Source organism: Phyllostomus discolor, chromosome 1 (assembly GCF_004126475.2).
Source record: "Phyllostomus discolor isolate MPI-MPIP mPhyDis1 chromosome 1, mPhyDis1.pri.v3, whole genome shotgun sequence".
Lineage (NCBI taxonomy): Eukaryota > Metazoa > Chordata > Mammalia > Chiroptera > Phyllostomidae > Phyllostomus > Phyllostomus discolor.
This window is the reverse complement of record NC_040903.2, coordinates 51084247-51100867: the sequence shown is the minus strand read 5'-3', so window position 1 is coordinate 51100867 and position 16621 is coordinate 51084247. Positions and strand designations below refer to the sequence as shown.

The 16621-nt window shown below is 35.1% G+C and overlaps 1 protein-coding gene across 2 annotated transcripts in view; it reads right to left on the bottom strand.

The window, feature by feature from the left end:
- The window catches only part of CFAP299 (cilia and flagella associated protein 299), a 527109-nt gene that overhangs the window by 288825 nt on the left and 221663 nt on the right, over positions 1-16621 (bottom strand). The gene's annotated exons all lie outside the window — the stretch shown is intronic.

Genomic DNA, 16621 nt, shown 5'->3' with positions numbered 1-16621 from the left:
AAGATCAGGAGCAGAAGTACCTCATTTTACATGAAACTCATAACAACACAATCATGAGGTACACCTACGAGAGTTTCAAGTCTCTGTTCATTGCTAACAGGGGTCCTTAAATGTAAAACCTCTGCAATGCAGAAGTCATAATTTGTGGACTAGTGAAAAAAGGATAGTACTGAAGGTGAGTGAATTTATTTTCTAGATCCTGCTGGGCTACTACCTATGTGGTTTAAACTAAAAAAGACTAAATTTAAAGTGTTCTTATCTCTCATTACCAAGTCTATGATGACAGTAGAGAATCTAAGGTGGCTCACAGCTTATGGATGTTAAGCACGTGATGATAAAGAGTCAGATACTGTCACTGCTAGGAAGAACTTAAAAGCATCTTACAACAATTTATGGAGGTGTCCTAAGAAACAGTGAAACCACAGGGAATGGTTTGGAAACAAATTATGCAGAAAATGAAGAAAATTATAGTTTGGATTCAACAGTAATTTATGAAACAGACCTAGAGCTTAGATGTGAGGTGTGATGGCAAGAATCCATAATTCACGTTATGTTCTTCACATCATCTACAACAGTGTATTGCATGAAATAGGCACTTTGTAAATGTGGCAACTGAAATCAATGCACACTCAGGGACTTCTCCTTCCTTAATTTGACTGAATAAAAGCCACTACGTTGCACAAAGTTTTTACTTTCGCATAATGGAAGTGGCTAGAGGCCAAGTATGACATTTGGGCATGCATCATACCATCTTGTGGATATTTCTTTCTCAGAAAGGTAATAAATTGACACAGAAAGCAATTTACTCTGACAAAAATGTGGGCAAGATTCCAATGTTAGGTGCCCCACTCAAGTCTTTGAAATGGAAACACACAAAAAAGACGGTTTCTCTTATGATTTCCTCTCTAGAAAACCTAAAGAAATATGACCTGGATGATAGTAGGTTAGATATCACTGAACAGCTTTGCCCAAACAAGGTGTGAGATTGGGAACTATGTCAGCTAGAGGAAGAAGGGCTCTAGTGCACTGAAGATTTTAGGGTATGAGCCTATAGTATCCAATATTTGCTGTGAGTCATTTGCTTATCAAATCTACAAATGTTGAATGTGCAGATGTATGACAGAGCTAGTATGTCCAAAATTTCTTAGTAGGTAAGACAAATGACATTAATAACATGAAAACCTCAGAAAATGTTTAAAAAACATTTTCAGAAAAAAATGAAAATTGCTGCTGTTTTGTGCAAACTAGTCAATTCTATTAGTACAGATGAAAGACTGACTTAATAACAATTCATATTTTAAAATATGACATTCTGGTTTACCATAATAGTTAATCAAATTTATATTCTGACTTGTCTCTGGTGTAAGCCAACACAACTATGGCATATACTCTAAAGTTAGTATTTAGATGGCAGGAATCTATAGTAAACCGTGCTCTGTATTAGTATACTGCTCTCTACATCAGCGCATAGTGGAGTGCTACACATAATGGTGGGTGATATGTTGGAGTGCTCCTGGATTCTGTCCTCAGTTTCTTCTAATTTATGCTCATTTATTTAACAATCACACTTAATCTCATTGCTTTAAGTAGCATTGTACACTGAATACTCCCAAAACTTTAACTCAATGTAGACTGCCACTCTGAAATTCAATTTTTACATCTATGCCTGCTTGACATCTTTGCTAAGATAAGCAATAGATTACCTCAATGGACATTGATGTCTACTTCACACCACACATGAAAAAATAATTGCAGGTAAAATAAACATCTAAATGTAAACACTAAAACTTCTAGATGACAACATAGGGTAATATTTATGATCTTGGAATAGCTCAAGATATCTTAACCGGATGGACAAAGCTCTATCCATAAAGGAAAAAAAATGCAAGAAATTAGACCACATTAAAATTAGGACCCTTTCAAGAAAGCAAAAAGTCAAGGTACAGAGTGGAGGAGATATTCCCAGCACACATAATTAATAAATAGTTTTTATTTTGAGTGTATGGAAAATGCCTTAAATCAATGAGAAAAGGCAAAAAATAGAGTAGAAAAATGGAAAGGATATTAAACAGACACTATCTCAGAGGAGTATATCCAAATGACTGATGAACATAAGGAAGGCTTTCTCAACAGAAATTCTAATTTCAAACCACAAAAGAATAATATTACACAATTATTAGAATATCTAAATAAAAAATTAAAATACCAAATGTTAATGAGACAAAAGCAAAAGAAACTCTCATGCATGACTGCTGGGAATATAAATTGCCTAATCACTTTTGGAAAATATTTAGTACTATCTACTAAAAGTGAACATGCATGTATCTTAGGACCTAACAATTTCACTTGTAAGTACATATCCAATAGAAACTCATGCACATATGTGCACAAAGATGTGTACAAGAATGTTCATAGCACCCACTATTCATAAGAGAATAAATTGTAAACAGCGACTATACATAAATAGTAAAACAGAAAAATAAAGTGTGCTATCATACAACGAAACAACCACAGAGATGAAATGGTATATGCTATAACTACACACAAACAACATGGATGACTCTCACAAAAACCAAATGCTGAATGAAAGAATTCAGACCATATGGTTCTACTTATATAAATTTCAAAAATGATGGAACTGTTTGTTCTATGATGTTGGAAATCAGAATAATGATTAAATTTTGGGTGTAAGACAGTAGTGATCACATGGGCACACAGGGGGCTCACTTGATATCTGCAATGTGCTTTTTAAAAAAAATCTGGGTATTAATCAATGGTTTGTTCATTTTATGGTTATTTAAGGAGCTGTGTACATTTATGAGTTCTGTACTTTTATTGGGTTAGCCAAAAAAGTTTATTTAGGTTTTTCCATAAAATAACACACATTTTTTATTTTCACCAATAACTTCATTGATTTTGGATATTTTGAGTATGTTGACTATCTCCCATATGGTATAATTTTGATTGGTCTCCATTAATGTCTTGATCTGATCGCTATCAACTTCCACTAGTCTACCCGACCATGGAGCATCATCCAGTGAGAATCTCCAGCACAAAGGTTCACAAACCACTTTTGACATGTTTGATCAGTCACAGGAACTTCTCCATACATGCACAAATCTTTGTTTTGTTTTCAGTTTGTGTTTTTACCTTTCTTGAAATACTAAAGCATAATATGCTGAAAATGTGCATTTTTTTCCATCTTCAATATTAAAATGACTACACAAAAATTCACTAATTTTATGTTTTTTTAAAGGCACACTGATACTGACAGCTGGTCACAATACAATCATGATAAATCATTCTGAATGAAGTTAAAGACAACCAAGTGCTACTAGAGCTGTCTTATAAACACCAAATTAACTTTTTGGCCAATTATATCATATATATATATATATATATATATATATATATATATATATATAATATATATAAGCATATATATATGCTTTACTTCCATTTAAAAGAATTTTAAAGAACACTAGACAATTAGGAAGTACTGCTTGGCCATCAAGCTCAGTTGCTTGGAAGGTCATCTCTGCACCAAAAACACTTGCAGTTCGATCCCCGTTGGGTGAATATTGGGAAGCAACAAATTAATGTTTCTTCTCACATTGATGTTTCTCTCTCTCTCTCTCTCTCTCCTCTCTCTCTCTTTCTCTCTCTCTCTCATCAATAAACATATCCTCAGGTAAAGGATTTCAAAGGAAAGAAGACAGAAATTAAGGAAGTATTAAGGAGAAATTATTAAAATACTGGAAGTTTACATAAATAGTGTATTTTCCAATATGATTCAATACCTTTACAAAATTTTTCTGTAAAACACCAATATAAAAATAAATGTAGCTTTTCTCATTTGTTTCTGTAATGACACATTATGTAGAGTAGTATTCTTTGGTTTAAAAAAATATAATCTGATAAATAATTTCCATAAATAATAAATAGTGCCATTAAAATTCAATACAAATTAATAATTTATAAAATGTAGTTGAATTGTCTTTGTTCATTCATATGGTTTACTGAGTTTATTAAAATACTGATACATTTTTTGCTCCAGTTAGATGCTATGTTATATTTAGAACTCCTAGTGTTAAATTGGGTATCACACCATTTTTCCTAAACATTGTGAAAGGAATTATTCAACAAAACTTCTGAAATAAAATCACTTTTAATTATAAAAACAAAAAATGATTTGAAGGAATTTTTAAAAGTTTAACCTTAAAACGGCCCCAGAAAATTTAAAAAAAATGGAAGCTATGTTAAAAATCACAGTATAACAAAAGCATTATTTTTTATTTTTCCAGAAGGCAAGTAACTAAAGAAGGTGTTTTTTTTTACCCCAGCACTAATTGTTAGAATTCTCTGAAATGCACATAACAACCTACAAAGAAATAAGTTATCTATCAATAAAAGTATTTAAACTATTATGCCAGAAAGCTAAAAGAAGATTCTAATATTGGAAAAGAGGCTGAGCAAGATATGTTCTGTTCTCTGCATTTCTAAGATGCTATGATTCATGATAAAACTGTCTCAAATATTTCTGTCCCTGTCTCCTCCCTCCTTTTCTTCCTCTCTCCCTGCCCTCCACAATCCTCCTCTCTCCCCTGACTCCAAAAAGATAATAATAGAAAATCAGTTCATTTTTCCTAATTCACTTTCATTCAGGTTAGCCATACAGAGACCTACAAGTGTTAGGACCCCTCACTTGGGGCCTGATGTTGAAGGATGTGTATTTCGTGCCCTGTTAACTCCACTTCCCCCAAATGAGAAAGTATTTTGGAACTGGATATTCCTCCTCCTCAAATATTTCTCCAAGAATCTTGGAGAACTCCACTACCTCAGAGAACACATGAGAAAATATGAGCATAATTGCCCTTGCTAGATACCTTAATAATATTTCTTCCTGATTACAGATGCCAAAGTGGAATGCAGTATCCTTTAAATGACACCTTCTCTGTCAGGTCTACAGAACCAGCCCCCAAATAACAGCACTTTGTTAATTATACATTCATTTTAGCATATTATTCTAAAAAATTTGAGATATCATTTTATTTGATTTTTTACCTTAATCCAATAAGAGTAGAAGCACTTTAGATAAAAAAAAAGTCACCTTAGTTCTGGCCTACCAAGCAGCATCTATCACAAAGCAATGAATACATATTAATGCTGGACAAGCCTCCTGGACAAAATGCTCAAAGAGATCCTATATCTTTGGTACATATATTACTTTACCTAGTATTCCTAGTAATCCTTAAAATATGAGGAAATTTGTTTTTGCTTTTTTTAACATTTTATTTATTTATTTTTAGAGAGGAGGAAGGGAGGGAGAACAAGGGAAGAAACAAGCAATGTGTGGTTGCCTCTCTAGCACCCCCTACTAAGGACCTGGCATACAACCCAGGCATATGCCCTGACTGGGAATCAAACCAGCAACCCTTTGGTTCACAGGCTTGTGCTCAATCCACTGAGCCACACCAGCCAGGGCAAAAAGTCTGATTTTTTAAAAATTACATTAATATGTGCACAGGCTATTTTACATATAGATAAATCATACAATGTATGGATGAATGTATTATGTAACACCAAACATTAGCAACTTATTAGAAAGGATATGGTAGTATAATGTTGCTTTAAAAATAAAGCTTTGTAATTGCCGAGTATTAAAATATACTTATGATGATTAATGGAAGGGAAGCAGTTGTAGTTGAGCTTATTCATGGAGGAAGAATGGAAGGAGGGGTGACTGGCAGAAGGGAGGAGGAAGAGGACTGCATCCAACTTGAAAACTGATGTTATCAGTCTAGCCCTGCATAACTCAGAACTTGGAAATTGCAGTTATGCAAGAGTCAAGAAATGAGAGGTGGGGCTGGGTAAAAGAAGGTCCATTGAAAATACACTCCATCTGTATGGACAAAATTATGAAGAGCTAGACAGGCATGCCCTCAAATGCCTAGATGGATTGAAGATTAATATCTATTGAAGTCCTTGTGGAGAATCAGAACAGGCATTTATGCCACAGAACAAAACCTTCCATATTTCAGAGGGCTTCTGCCTAGTAGTGAGTTCCCTGTCCAATCATAGGTTAATGAAAAACCTGTCAGAGCTTATAGTCAGCTTTTATGTTGCCTTTTTTCTTAAATATGAAGGGATAACCTTGGGTCACTAAAAACTTGAGAAATATCTTAAAACACGACAGATACAAATGTATACAAAACAGGTTTACCTTGGAAGAGAAAGAATTTATACAACGGAGAAAATTAACAAATAAGCAAAACAAAATGGAAAGCTATAACCTCCTCAGAGACCACATGAGAACACAATATTAAGATGAAAGAACATCAGTTCGAACTGTTCAATACACCTGTTCGGCCTGTTGGTCTCAAATGACAAGAGCGTGACAGTAAAGACAGATGAAGAACGGGTAATGGAATCAATTAATATCAGATGCTGGGGCAATTTTAGAATCTGGAAAATACCCAAATATTTAGAACTAAGTAACAACTTTTATATAAACCAGGGGTTATAAAGAATCCAAAAGGGAAATTAGAAAGTAATTCATACTGCATAAAAAAATGAATTGCAAGAAAATGTAAATGTAACCCATCAAAATATCTGTTGGATCTAAAATAGTTCTTAGAAGGTAATTTGTAGCACTAAAGCACCTATATAAGAAAAAAATTTGTCTCCATACACCAAAATAAGCTCAAAATTGATAACAGCTTAAATATAACAAGTGACACAATTAAAGTCCTAGAGGAGAACATAGGCGGGAAAATTTAAGACATCCCATGCAACAATATTTTCATCAATACATCCCCTAGAGCAAGGGATATAAAGGAAAAAATAAACAAATGGGTCTTCATCAAATTTAAAAGCCTCTGCATGGCTGAAGAAAACATCAACAAAATGCACAGGGAATCAGCTGTACAGAAAAACATATTTGCTAATGGTACCTGGGACAAGGGTTTAATCACCAAAATATATAAAGAATTCACATGACTCCACACCAGGAAGACAGATAATCTAAATGGCAAAAGACACTTCTCCAAGGAGGACATACAAAGGGCTCATAGACACATGAAAAAAGGCTCAACATCAATAGCCATTAGAGAGATGCAAATTAAAACCACAATGAGATACCACTTCACTCCAGTCAGAGTGGACATCATTAGAGAATCAACACACAAGAAGTGCTCTCAAGTTTGTGGAGAAAAGGCAACCCCACTACACTGTTGGTGGGAATGCAGACTGGTGCAGCCACTGTGGAAAGCAGTATGAAATTTCCTCAAAAAAACTAAAGATGGAACTGCATTTTGATCCAGTGATCCCACTGCTGAGATTGTACCATAAGAATCCTGAAACACCAATTCAAAAGAACCCATGCACCCCAATGTTCATAGCAGCATTATTTACAATAGCCAAGTGCTGGAAAGAGTCTACATGTCCATCAGTAAATGAATGGATCAAAAAAACTGTGATTCATTTATACAATGGAATACTGTGCAGAAGAAAGAAAGGAATGAATTCCAACCCTTCATGACAGAATGGATGGATCTGGAGAGCATTATGCTAAGTGAAATAAGCCAGGCACTAAAACACAAATACTATATGATCTCACCTATAAGGGGAACCTAATCAACAAAACGAACAAGTGAGCAAAATAGAACCAGAGACATGGAATAAAGAACAAATTGACAGTGACCAGAGGGGAGATGAGGAGGTAATGGGAGAATGTAGGGGAAAGGCCATGTCAAGAAACATGTATAAAGGACCCATGGACATGGACAACAGGGTGGGGACTGACTGAGGAATAGGGGGCAGTGGCAGGGTCGGGGGGAGCAATGGGGAAGAAGGTGGGATGACTATAATTAAACAAAAATAAAAATAACAATAATTTCACAAAGTCAAAAATCTAAACTTTAATCTTAAGAAACTAGAAAAAAATCAAACTCAAAGTTAAGCAGGAAGAAAGAAATGAAGAACAGACATTAATGATATAAATAACACAAAAACAATAGAGAAAATCAATGATGTCAATAGCTGGTTCTATGAGATCAATAAAATTGATAAACTTTGGGTCAGACAACTCAGAAAAACAGAGACACACAAATTACCAACATGAGCAATAAAAAGTATATATCACTATAAATCTTATAGACATTACAATGATAAGGAACTATATTGTAAATAACTTCATACAAAACTTTAATACATTACAAGTGTCAATACAAAGTAGGCATTCAATAAAGACAGCTATGCTATTCATTATTATAATTGTTAACATTGCAAAGGCTCTATATTGGTCAAATAGGAAGAAGAATGAGATTTCTAAAAAAAGAATGACAGATAAACTGACCCTTTGGAAACTTTTCCTCCATCTCTCAAGAACTAAAGTAAGATGTAAATGTTTTTGGCCCTCATGCCAAAGCACAGCAGTAATCTTGCAATCTTAACTGTAATGAAGACTTGATTCACATCTGATCCCTCCCTTTTAGCCTCTCTACCCTTGAATATAGAAACCAGCAATGGTCAGGCAGGTAGAATTGGTCCAAAGAAGAGCACCTGGCAACATATGCACTGTTTTCTCTACTAAGTAACACAACCCTGTGATGACCCAGCTGTAAAATAGATCTTTCCCTTGGGAGTCCTGGTTGGGGCAGGGGGTGGAGTGAGGAATGGGAAGGCTCAAATGTGTTTCCTTTTGGTTATAGAATCTAAATAAACAATACTGTTTCAAAAGCTTTGCTGTCAAGAGCAGTTAATTAATTCACCACATACCAGAGTTGAAGAGGAAAAGAAAATTCAACATGATTGCTAAGTTTCTGTTCGTGATCCAAATCTTGCTGAGAGCATATATACCAATCTCTTAAAGTACTAAATTATATTAAGCTAAAATTTTTTTTAAAAATTTTGAATATGATGCAACAAAATTTTCTATTAATAGCACAAACATTCAATGAGAACTTTTAGATATTACAACTTTCTCCCAAATTCATCATCACATTCTGCAAAGTAGGTTGAGTGATAATGTTCATAAATTCTGAAGAGTAATAATTGTATTATTCCTCTTATTGAACTGAAGGTCTGCTGTGTTATTACTATAGTATAGTTAATATCTTTAGTTAACTTTTCACTGGAATCTTCTTTATGAGATTTTCTGTTAATAAGAGGAATTGAAACAATTTGTCAACAGAAGATCTATTTAATTCATTCATTTCTAATAATATAGTTCATGTTTTAAGAACATCTCTTGTTTTGTTTGTTTTCTTTATTTTTATTATTGGCACTATTAGATTGTTTCCATTTCCTCCCTCTTTGCCCACCTCTGCCTACTCCCTGCCCCCCTCCCCTCTGGCCATCACCATACTGTTGTCTGTATATGATTTTTGTACTCATGTCAAGAACATTTCTTTTCCTGTTGTTTGTTTTGTAGCATTCACAATATGAAAGCCATTGTGTTTGTTAACTTTAGGCAGTCAGACTTTTTTTCTTAAAATGCATGAATTTGAAGAAAAGAATATTGCTATAACATTACAGCAAGGTTCAAACCATCTCAAAAATATACTCACCCTCAATGCACATGTCCAAATCAAAAACAATCCATAAATTTTTCCTCAGCTATGGAGAGTAGCAGCTTCATTAACACAAACTTAAAAAAATAAAATGAAAGTCCTATGTATGTCGCCACAATCAGCATATCCTTTAATTTTATATTTTACTAAACTCGCTGTATTTTGCACTGTTACCAAAATGTGTAACAGTTTTTCAATAGTTCTAATTACCTTTGAATTGCTGTGTGAAATGTTAAGTACCCAGAACTTAATTTAGAGGCAGTAATGGATTTCTTAGATGCACACAGAACATGAACCCATAGACTCCAACTCTATCAATGCTTTCGAAGGGTTACTCTGAATGGAATTGGAAATAATCTGTTTCCACAAAAGGATTCTGCTAAATGATTATCCTCTCTGCGTTGGAGATAAACTATAATGATTTTAAAATTATAGTTAAGATTTTCTTGCTATAAGCCAAGAATGGGACTTTAATTTCAATAAAACGGATGGTTTATTGGAATGGTTCTACAGAACCATTTATCTCTCAGATTTAAAGTCAGTAGACTTGCAGGCAGCTCAGGGACCTCAGCTGCTGGAGTTTGTGGAATATCTCTTTAGAGGGGTTAGATTGTGTGGAGAGCAGAATCAATAAAATGGCATTGGTCTGATCAAGGCAGCACAAAGTATATAAAACAAAGTGTACAAAACTCAACTGATGTGGCTGCCAGTCAGCCATGACACTTTGGTTAAAGAGGGAAACTACATTGGTCAGAGCAGACATATCTGTCAAAGAGACACACCTAAGATATCTGCTCACATGATTAGAGTAGCCATGTCTGCAGAGCAGGACTGCCCATAGATAGGCTCCTGGGGAGATTCCCCACTTGCCATCATGGGTACCAAGACACTTAACAAGAGACCCAGAAGGGTAGAGTGCACCACTTTCAAGGTATAACTGAGGCAGGCCCCAGACCACTGCTGAGACAGCCAAGCTCCACACACCAGAGTGCTGCTTCATGCCACACAGATCTCCCTTGGCATTGGCTACCAGAGGCTCTGCCCTGCCAGACTGAGGACTTCATCTGCTCTACTGCCCACTGGGCTCTGGACATCCTTCCTTGCAAGATGCTGACAACTCCCTTGCCCACCATACTGTCTCCCAGACCTCCAGACTGGGACTCTGGGACTCAGGTTTGTTATCCCCCATTGATTGCTCTGTGTGTGTGTGTGTGTGTGTGTGTGTGTGTGTGTTATAATTCTCTCAGATTGTTAGAGTATAAGGAGGATATTAATGTATGTTGCTGTTCTACTTTGAGTGAACTTGCCTTCAATAAAAGCTGAGTGAATAGTATAGTTACTGTGTGTGACTTTTGTCTCTTCTTTGGTGCCAGGATGCTCAGCAGGCAGCTAGCCAAGCAGTTGCCTTTATAAGGGCAACTTATAAGTTTTATAAGTCTTTCCTGACTTATAGAAAGACTGTATCACAAACATGCTGATGACAGCTTCAGTGGCTCCTTGGCTTTGTATCTCAGCATTTCTAATCTTAATGCTCAACAGACAGAATCCTATTGGCCCAACATGAATCAGTCATCTATGCAGATAGGAAAAGGCAGGATACCCGTGGCCACTGTAGGCCCTCCTTTGGATCTGGGCTCCATTCCCAGAGCAACAAGAATGTTGTGAGCTGCTGCTCCAAGGGCTGCCCTCTGTGTTGGATCTCCTGACTGCATTGTTTATCCTTTTATAAACATTTGCTAGACATAAAGTCACTTATTTAAAGTGTTTATAAAGATATAATCTGTTTTGTGCTTTCATTTATGAGTATGAAATATTTAATAACTAATATTATTAACACAACTACCCTGACTAATACCCATTTGCCAACATCTACCTAAGCAGCTTACTCAAATCTTCACATGCTCCCATATTGGGATCGTAAATGTTACAGAAAGACAGCATTATATAAAAGCATTTTCTTCAATCCTATTCTTTCTTCTTTTGTTTCCAATCTTCTCCTACTTTGTACAATGTAACCACTTCTCTAAATTTGGTGTGTATTGTCCTAAGGTAGTTTTTTTCTAGAACATGAGTGTATCCATAAAAATTATCAATAATTGTGTACATTTTCAAACTTCATAGAAATATTTTAATGATGATATTTGTTGAAACTTTTCTGTGTTCCAAATAGTGTTCCAACTACTTTGCCTGTGTTAATTCCTCTAATCCTCACACCTGCTCTTCTCTCATGATACTGTTATTAACCCAACAGCAAGATAAAAAAATGGAGACATAGAAAGGATTAGAGCTTGTCACTGACTGGGAGAGTATCATCTTGGTCTTGTAGAGATCATTCAGAAACACACATTTGTTCATTTTTTCATTTTTACTTAACACAATGTTTTAAAGATGGTTCCATGTTTTTATACAGACTACACAATATCCCATTTATATATGAACTACAACTTATTCTTGGTTTATGAATATTTAGGTTATTTTGTTATCCTAAGCAATGCTACAATGCACATACTTGCACTTACCTTCATAAATATGATCAACAGTTTCTGTTAGGGATGTGTTTACTAGTTTAAAGACTGTGAACATCAGCACTCCCCTGCCATCTCTGAACATGCTGTCTTACCTCTCTCTATACATCCTCACTTGCATTTGGAAAGATTATTTTTTTTTAATTTTTGCTGATCCTGTGGATGTGAAATATAACTCACTTTAATTTCATTTCCCTGATTACTAGTACAGTTCAGCATCTGTCCATGATCCTGTACTGTATTTTCTTAGTAATATATATTTTTAATATATGTTATTGTCTGGTAAGACTGGTTACCCACAACATTCTTCTTTTTCAGAATCTTCCCATTATTTTTAGGTATTTAAATGTCATTCAGTTCATAAGGTCACTAATGGCCTTAATTAAGAAATAATTTTTCTGTGAGTAAATATTTTACTTTAGGAACATGAGACAGTGATAATATAATGTGTACATATGTATATGAGGCAGATAACAGAATCAACTGGCAGTTTGTCAACCACATTTCCTTTTCCTCCTGGCACTCTGCTAGACTACACTTCCCAGTCTTTCCAAGTAAGATGTGGCCACGTGGCTCAGTCCAGGACAGAAGAATTGGGACAGAGCATTGTGAATCACATTTACAGGCCTAACCCACACAGAACTTTCTGCATGATTCTTCCCTCTCTCTTCCCTGAACTGATTCTCAATAGTCAGAGAATTTTCAGAAGCTGTAAAATAAAGATAATAGAGCTTATCTATCAATATAGTTCTCTGAATGAGTACATGAAACAGAAAAAGCCCTACTGTGTGTTTACAATACACAAGCAAGTGAGAGAAAAGTCAGAGAGCAATATATTCTTATTATTAAACCATTAATGTTTGTTTTTCTTTCTTATACAGCTCATTTTACCATAACTAATATATTGTTTCATATATTTATAGTATACAGGTCCATAATCCATTATCTGAAAGCTTTGGAGATAGAATTGTTTTAGAATTCAGAATATTTTGATTTTGGACAGGTAACGTGGTAGATAAACATACAAGTATGTATCAGCTTTCCCAGGTATGCCTAGTTCAGGATCCAATAATCAAACATATTAATTTGTGTGCAATGAACTAAAGGAATGTTAACACTAAATGAGATAAAGTCCACAAATTACTTCATATAAGGTTAGGTTTCATTGCCAAATTACTTTATTTCAAATTTTTAAAAACCCTTTCATTTTTAGAACTTCATGGATTTTAGATTGGTGGTTAAGGAACTGTGAACTTGGAAGCTCACATAAACTTTTGCTATCAGCATATTTGTTGTGAATAAGTCAGTGGGCTTTTTTATCACTTTTAGTTCTATTTTTATTCATGAAGAGGAGCAATGCATTCATAGGAAATTCATATCTCTAGTGTCCAACCTTTTGGTATCTCTGGGCCACACTAGAAGAAGAATTGTCTTGGGCCACACATTAAATACATTGTGACATGTAATCACACAAAAATCTCATAATGTTTTAAGTAAATTTACAATTTTGTGTTGAGCCTCATTCACAGCCATCCTGGGCTGCATGTGGCCCGTGCGCTGTGGGTTAGACACCCCTGGGCCTAAACAATCTTACTGCACTTCACTATTAGACAAATATCTAAGGTAACTTATTTGCATAAAACATTGGAATAAAATAACTCCACAATGTAGCAAAGGGATTCATTTTTCAAATTTTAGTGACCTTTAATCAACTTTATTGTTTTCTGTAGTCCACAAGGGCCAAAGGCATCCAAAAAATTTGCACTGTATCTGAAAATGCCTAATGTTAAGAAAGTAATAATTCTATCTCTATTCATGATGATAGTAGTTATTACTTATAATCGCAGACATATCTTTTGTGAATGCACCCAGACATGATGCTGGTTGCTCATTCATGAGTGAATTCACAGGTTTGATTCTGTCGATCCAAACAAAACAAACAGCACCCGTTCTATATAGGAACATGTACTAGCATATATAAGATTTAAATGGCAAAGTTTATTATATATGCAAAATTTATGGACCTGAAAACCATGTTTGTACTTCTGATTATTTGTAAATGAAGCTGCATTTGCAGTAAATACATTTTATTTCACTTCAAATGACTATGGAAATGGGTCACTGAAGAAATAAATTAGACTATCATATACAATGATTAACAAATGATATGCTAAAGAAACAAACTTTATTACAGAAATGATTAATTTAAATATCTTAAAATATTTGTCTATATGAGATTACATTATTGAAAGAGCGACATTCATTTCTTTCAAAAATGGCAAAAACTAAGCTTTGTATTTGCAGTGCACAGTGGTAGTGTCCCTCCTGGATCCCTTTTCCCAGGCTAGTCTGCCTGCCCAGCTCCAGATGCTGCAGGTGTTAAAGGCTAATGGTTCACACCTGCACTCTCCTCAAAAGGGACGGCCCTTAGTTGACAGAAGTCACTGTACTCCCTTTTCCCCCAACCCCTGTGGCAACTGGTGATTAATTGATGGAGACAGGAAAGGTGCAGAAGAATATGTATAAGCACATCCCCCTTGCCTCAAGGCAGAACAAACTGATACAATTCACGCTCCAGAGCTCCCTGTGTGAGTGACTGAGGCTAGATTTCCCCTGAAACCACCTGATCACACAGGGAGCTCAAGGGTGTGAATTATATCATTTGTCCTCTATGCTATCATGCTTCCCTCCTGCCCATAGTGGGCTTCACATGGGAGAACTTTCTCACCAAAACACTTGCCCTAAAATATGCATACTAGGCTCTGCTTCTAGAAAACCTGAATTAATATAACACATGTTATTTATAATTTACTGAACACCAACTAAGGATTTGGCTTATCTGTGCTTTAAACATTACATAATTTTATTCTAGAAGTATCTAAGCTGTATGATAACTATTAACACCACATTGTGAGTGGGGAAAATCAGGCTCTGTAGAGTTGAGGAACCTGCATTTAGCTAGTAATCAGTATTCAAGAATCAAAACTCAGATTAATACAGCTCCATAAACTCTACAGAATTTCTCACTGCCTCTCCATCATATTTTTAACCAGGGAATAAAAAAATTAAATATCTCTTCAACTATATGTTTTTTGGTGAAATGGAAATTGATGTGCATTTATTTTCCATAAACATTGATGTAATTTGTTTAAAATGAAGGTAAGATTGTATGAGTCATACAATTTCCATAAGGGTCTATTAGTGGACAAGCATGGATTCGATTAAAAAGGAAATAAACATCCGTATAATACCTTCATTTTCTTAAAAGGGAACATTTTATAGAAGTTGGAAAACAGCAAGGAGGGAAAAGATCATGTCAGCGTGATGTTGCTGGTCATATACAACGCCGTCTTATGTTTCATAGAGATTTCAACACAGGAAGTGGGTATATTAGGAACTGCCTAATTCATAGGTTTTCCCGACCCACGTACACTGGTTTCTTTGAATGACTCTGAAGAAAAAGCCTAAGCAGTGCTTTTATATCACCTTCAATAATGTACATTTCAAAGCCCAAACTAGTCAGCCATGTAACTGTTTACATAGTCAACATTCAGTGGGAAAGTAAGTGTCAACAGGTTCCACTTTCCCAGGCAGGAACAGCATGTGACCTTTCATTACAATCCTCATGAGTCTTAGTTTACTCATTCTTAGTTTACTGCCATTTGAAAAGTACAACTTCACCCACTCCACCCCACCCTGCCCCATAGCCACTTAAAAGAGTTACACTGTGGGAAGCACCCATGTCTTTTCCATCTTTGTTTATGGCAATAACAAATCAGTTTGCACAGAGTAGAAAATTTATAAAATAGAATGTGGTTTCCTAGAACATAAAAATTTCTATAACATAAAGTGTTTTTTCTTAATATTCTGATTGCTACGATGTCTTGCCCGTGACCAATAATCTTTAGATCCTTAATAAAATCTATCAATATTAAGTACCTGATTTTCACAGGGAACCCATTCAACCATGTTTTCTAAAAGGAGACTAAAAACTACTCAATGCTTCCCTTAAAAATTATCAACAAAAGTATTGCATATTTTAAAAATTTCTATTTTATTCACAATCATAGCTATAACAACATAATTTTCTTTTACTGTAGAAGTCATATTATGTATTAAATACTTATGTATCATGTAATGTGCCACATGTTTAACCGACATTTTCTGTTAAATTTTCAATATTAAGATGAAAGCACTCTTAATCTCTGCATTACAGAGCAGGGCATTATGGCTTACAAAACTTGTAGAGTCCTTATGCAATCTGTAATATGGGGTAAATAATAAATCTGGAATTTGAGTGTAGTTACCTCCAACTTTTATGCTCCACCCCAAACCACACTAAATCTCCTAAAGCCAGAATCACACTTCTCTTCCCATTAAAAAAAATTATCATCAACTGTATATACTCCATTGAGTACCCCAAATAGGAGCCTGTGGATCGGACTCAAAAATTCCTTCCTCAAAACAAGGAACATACTTTGCAATTATCTCCTAAATTACTTGTCTTTTCCCCACCATTCATTC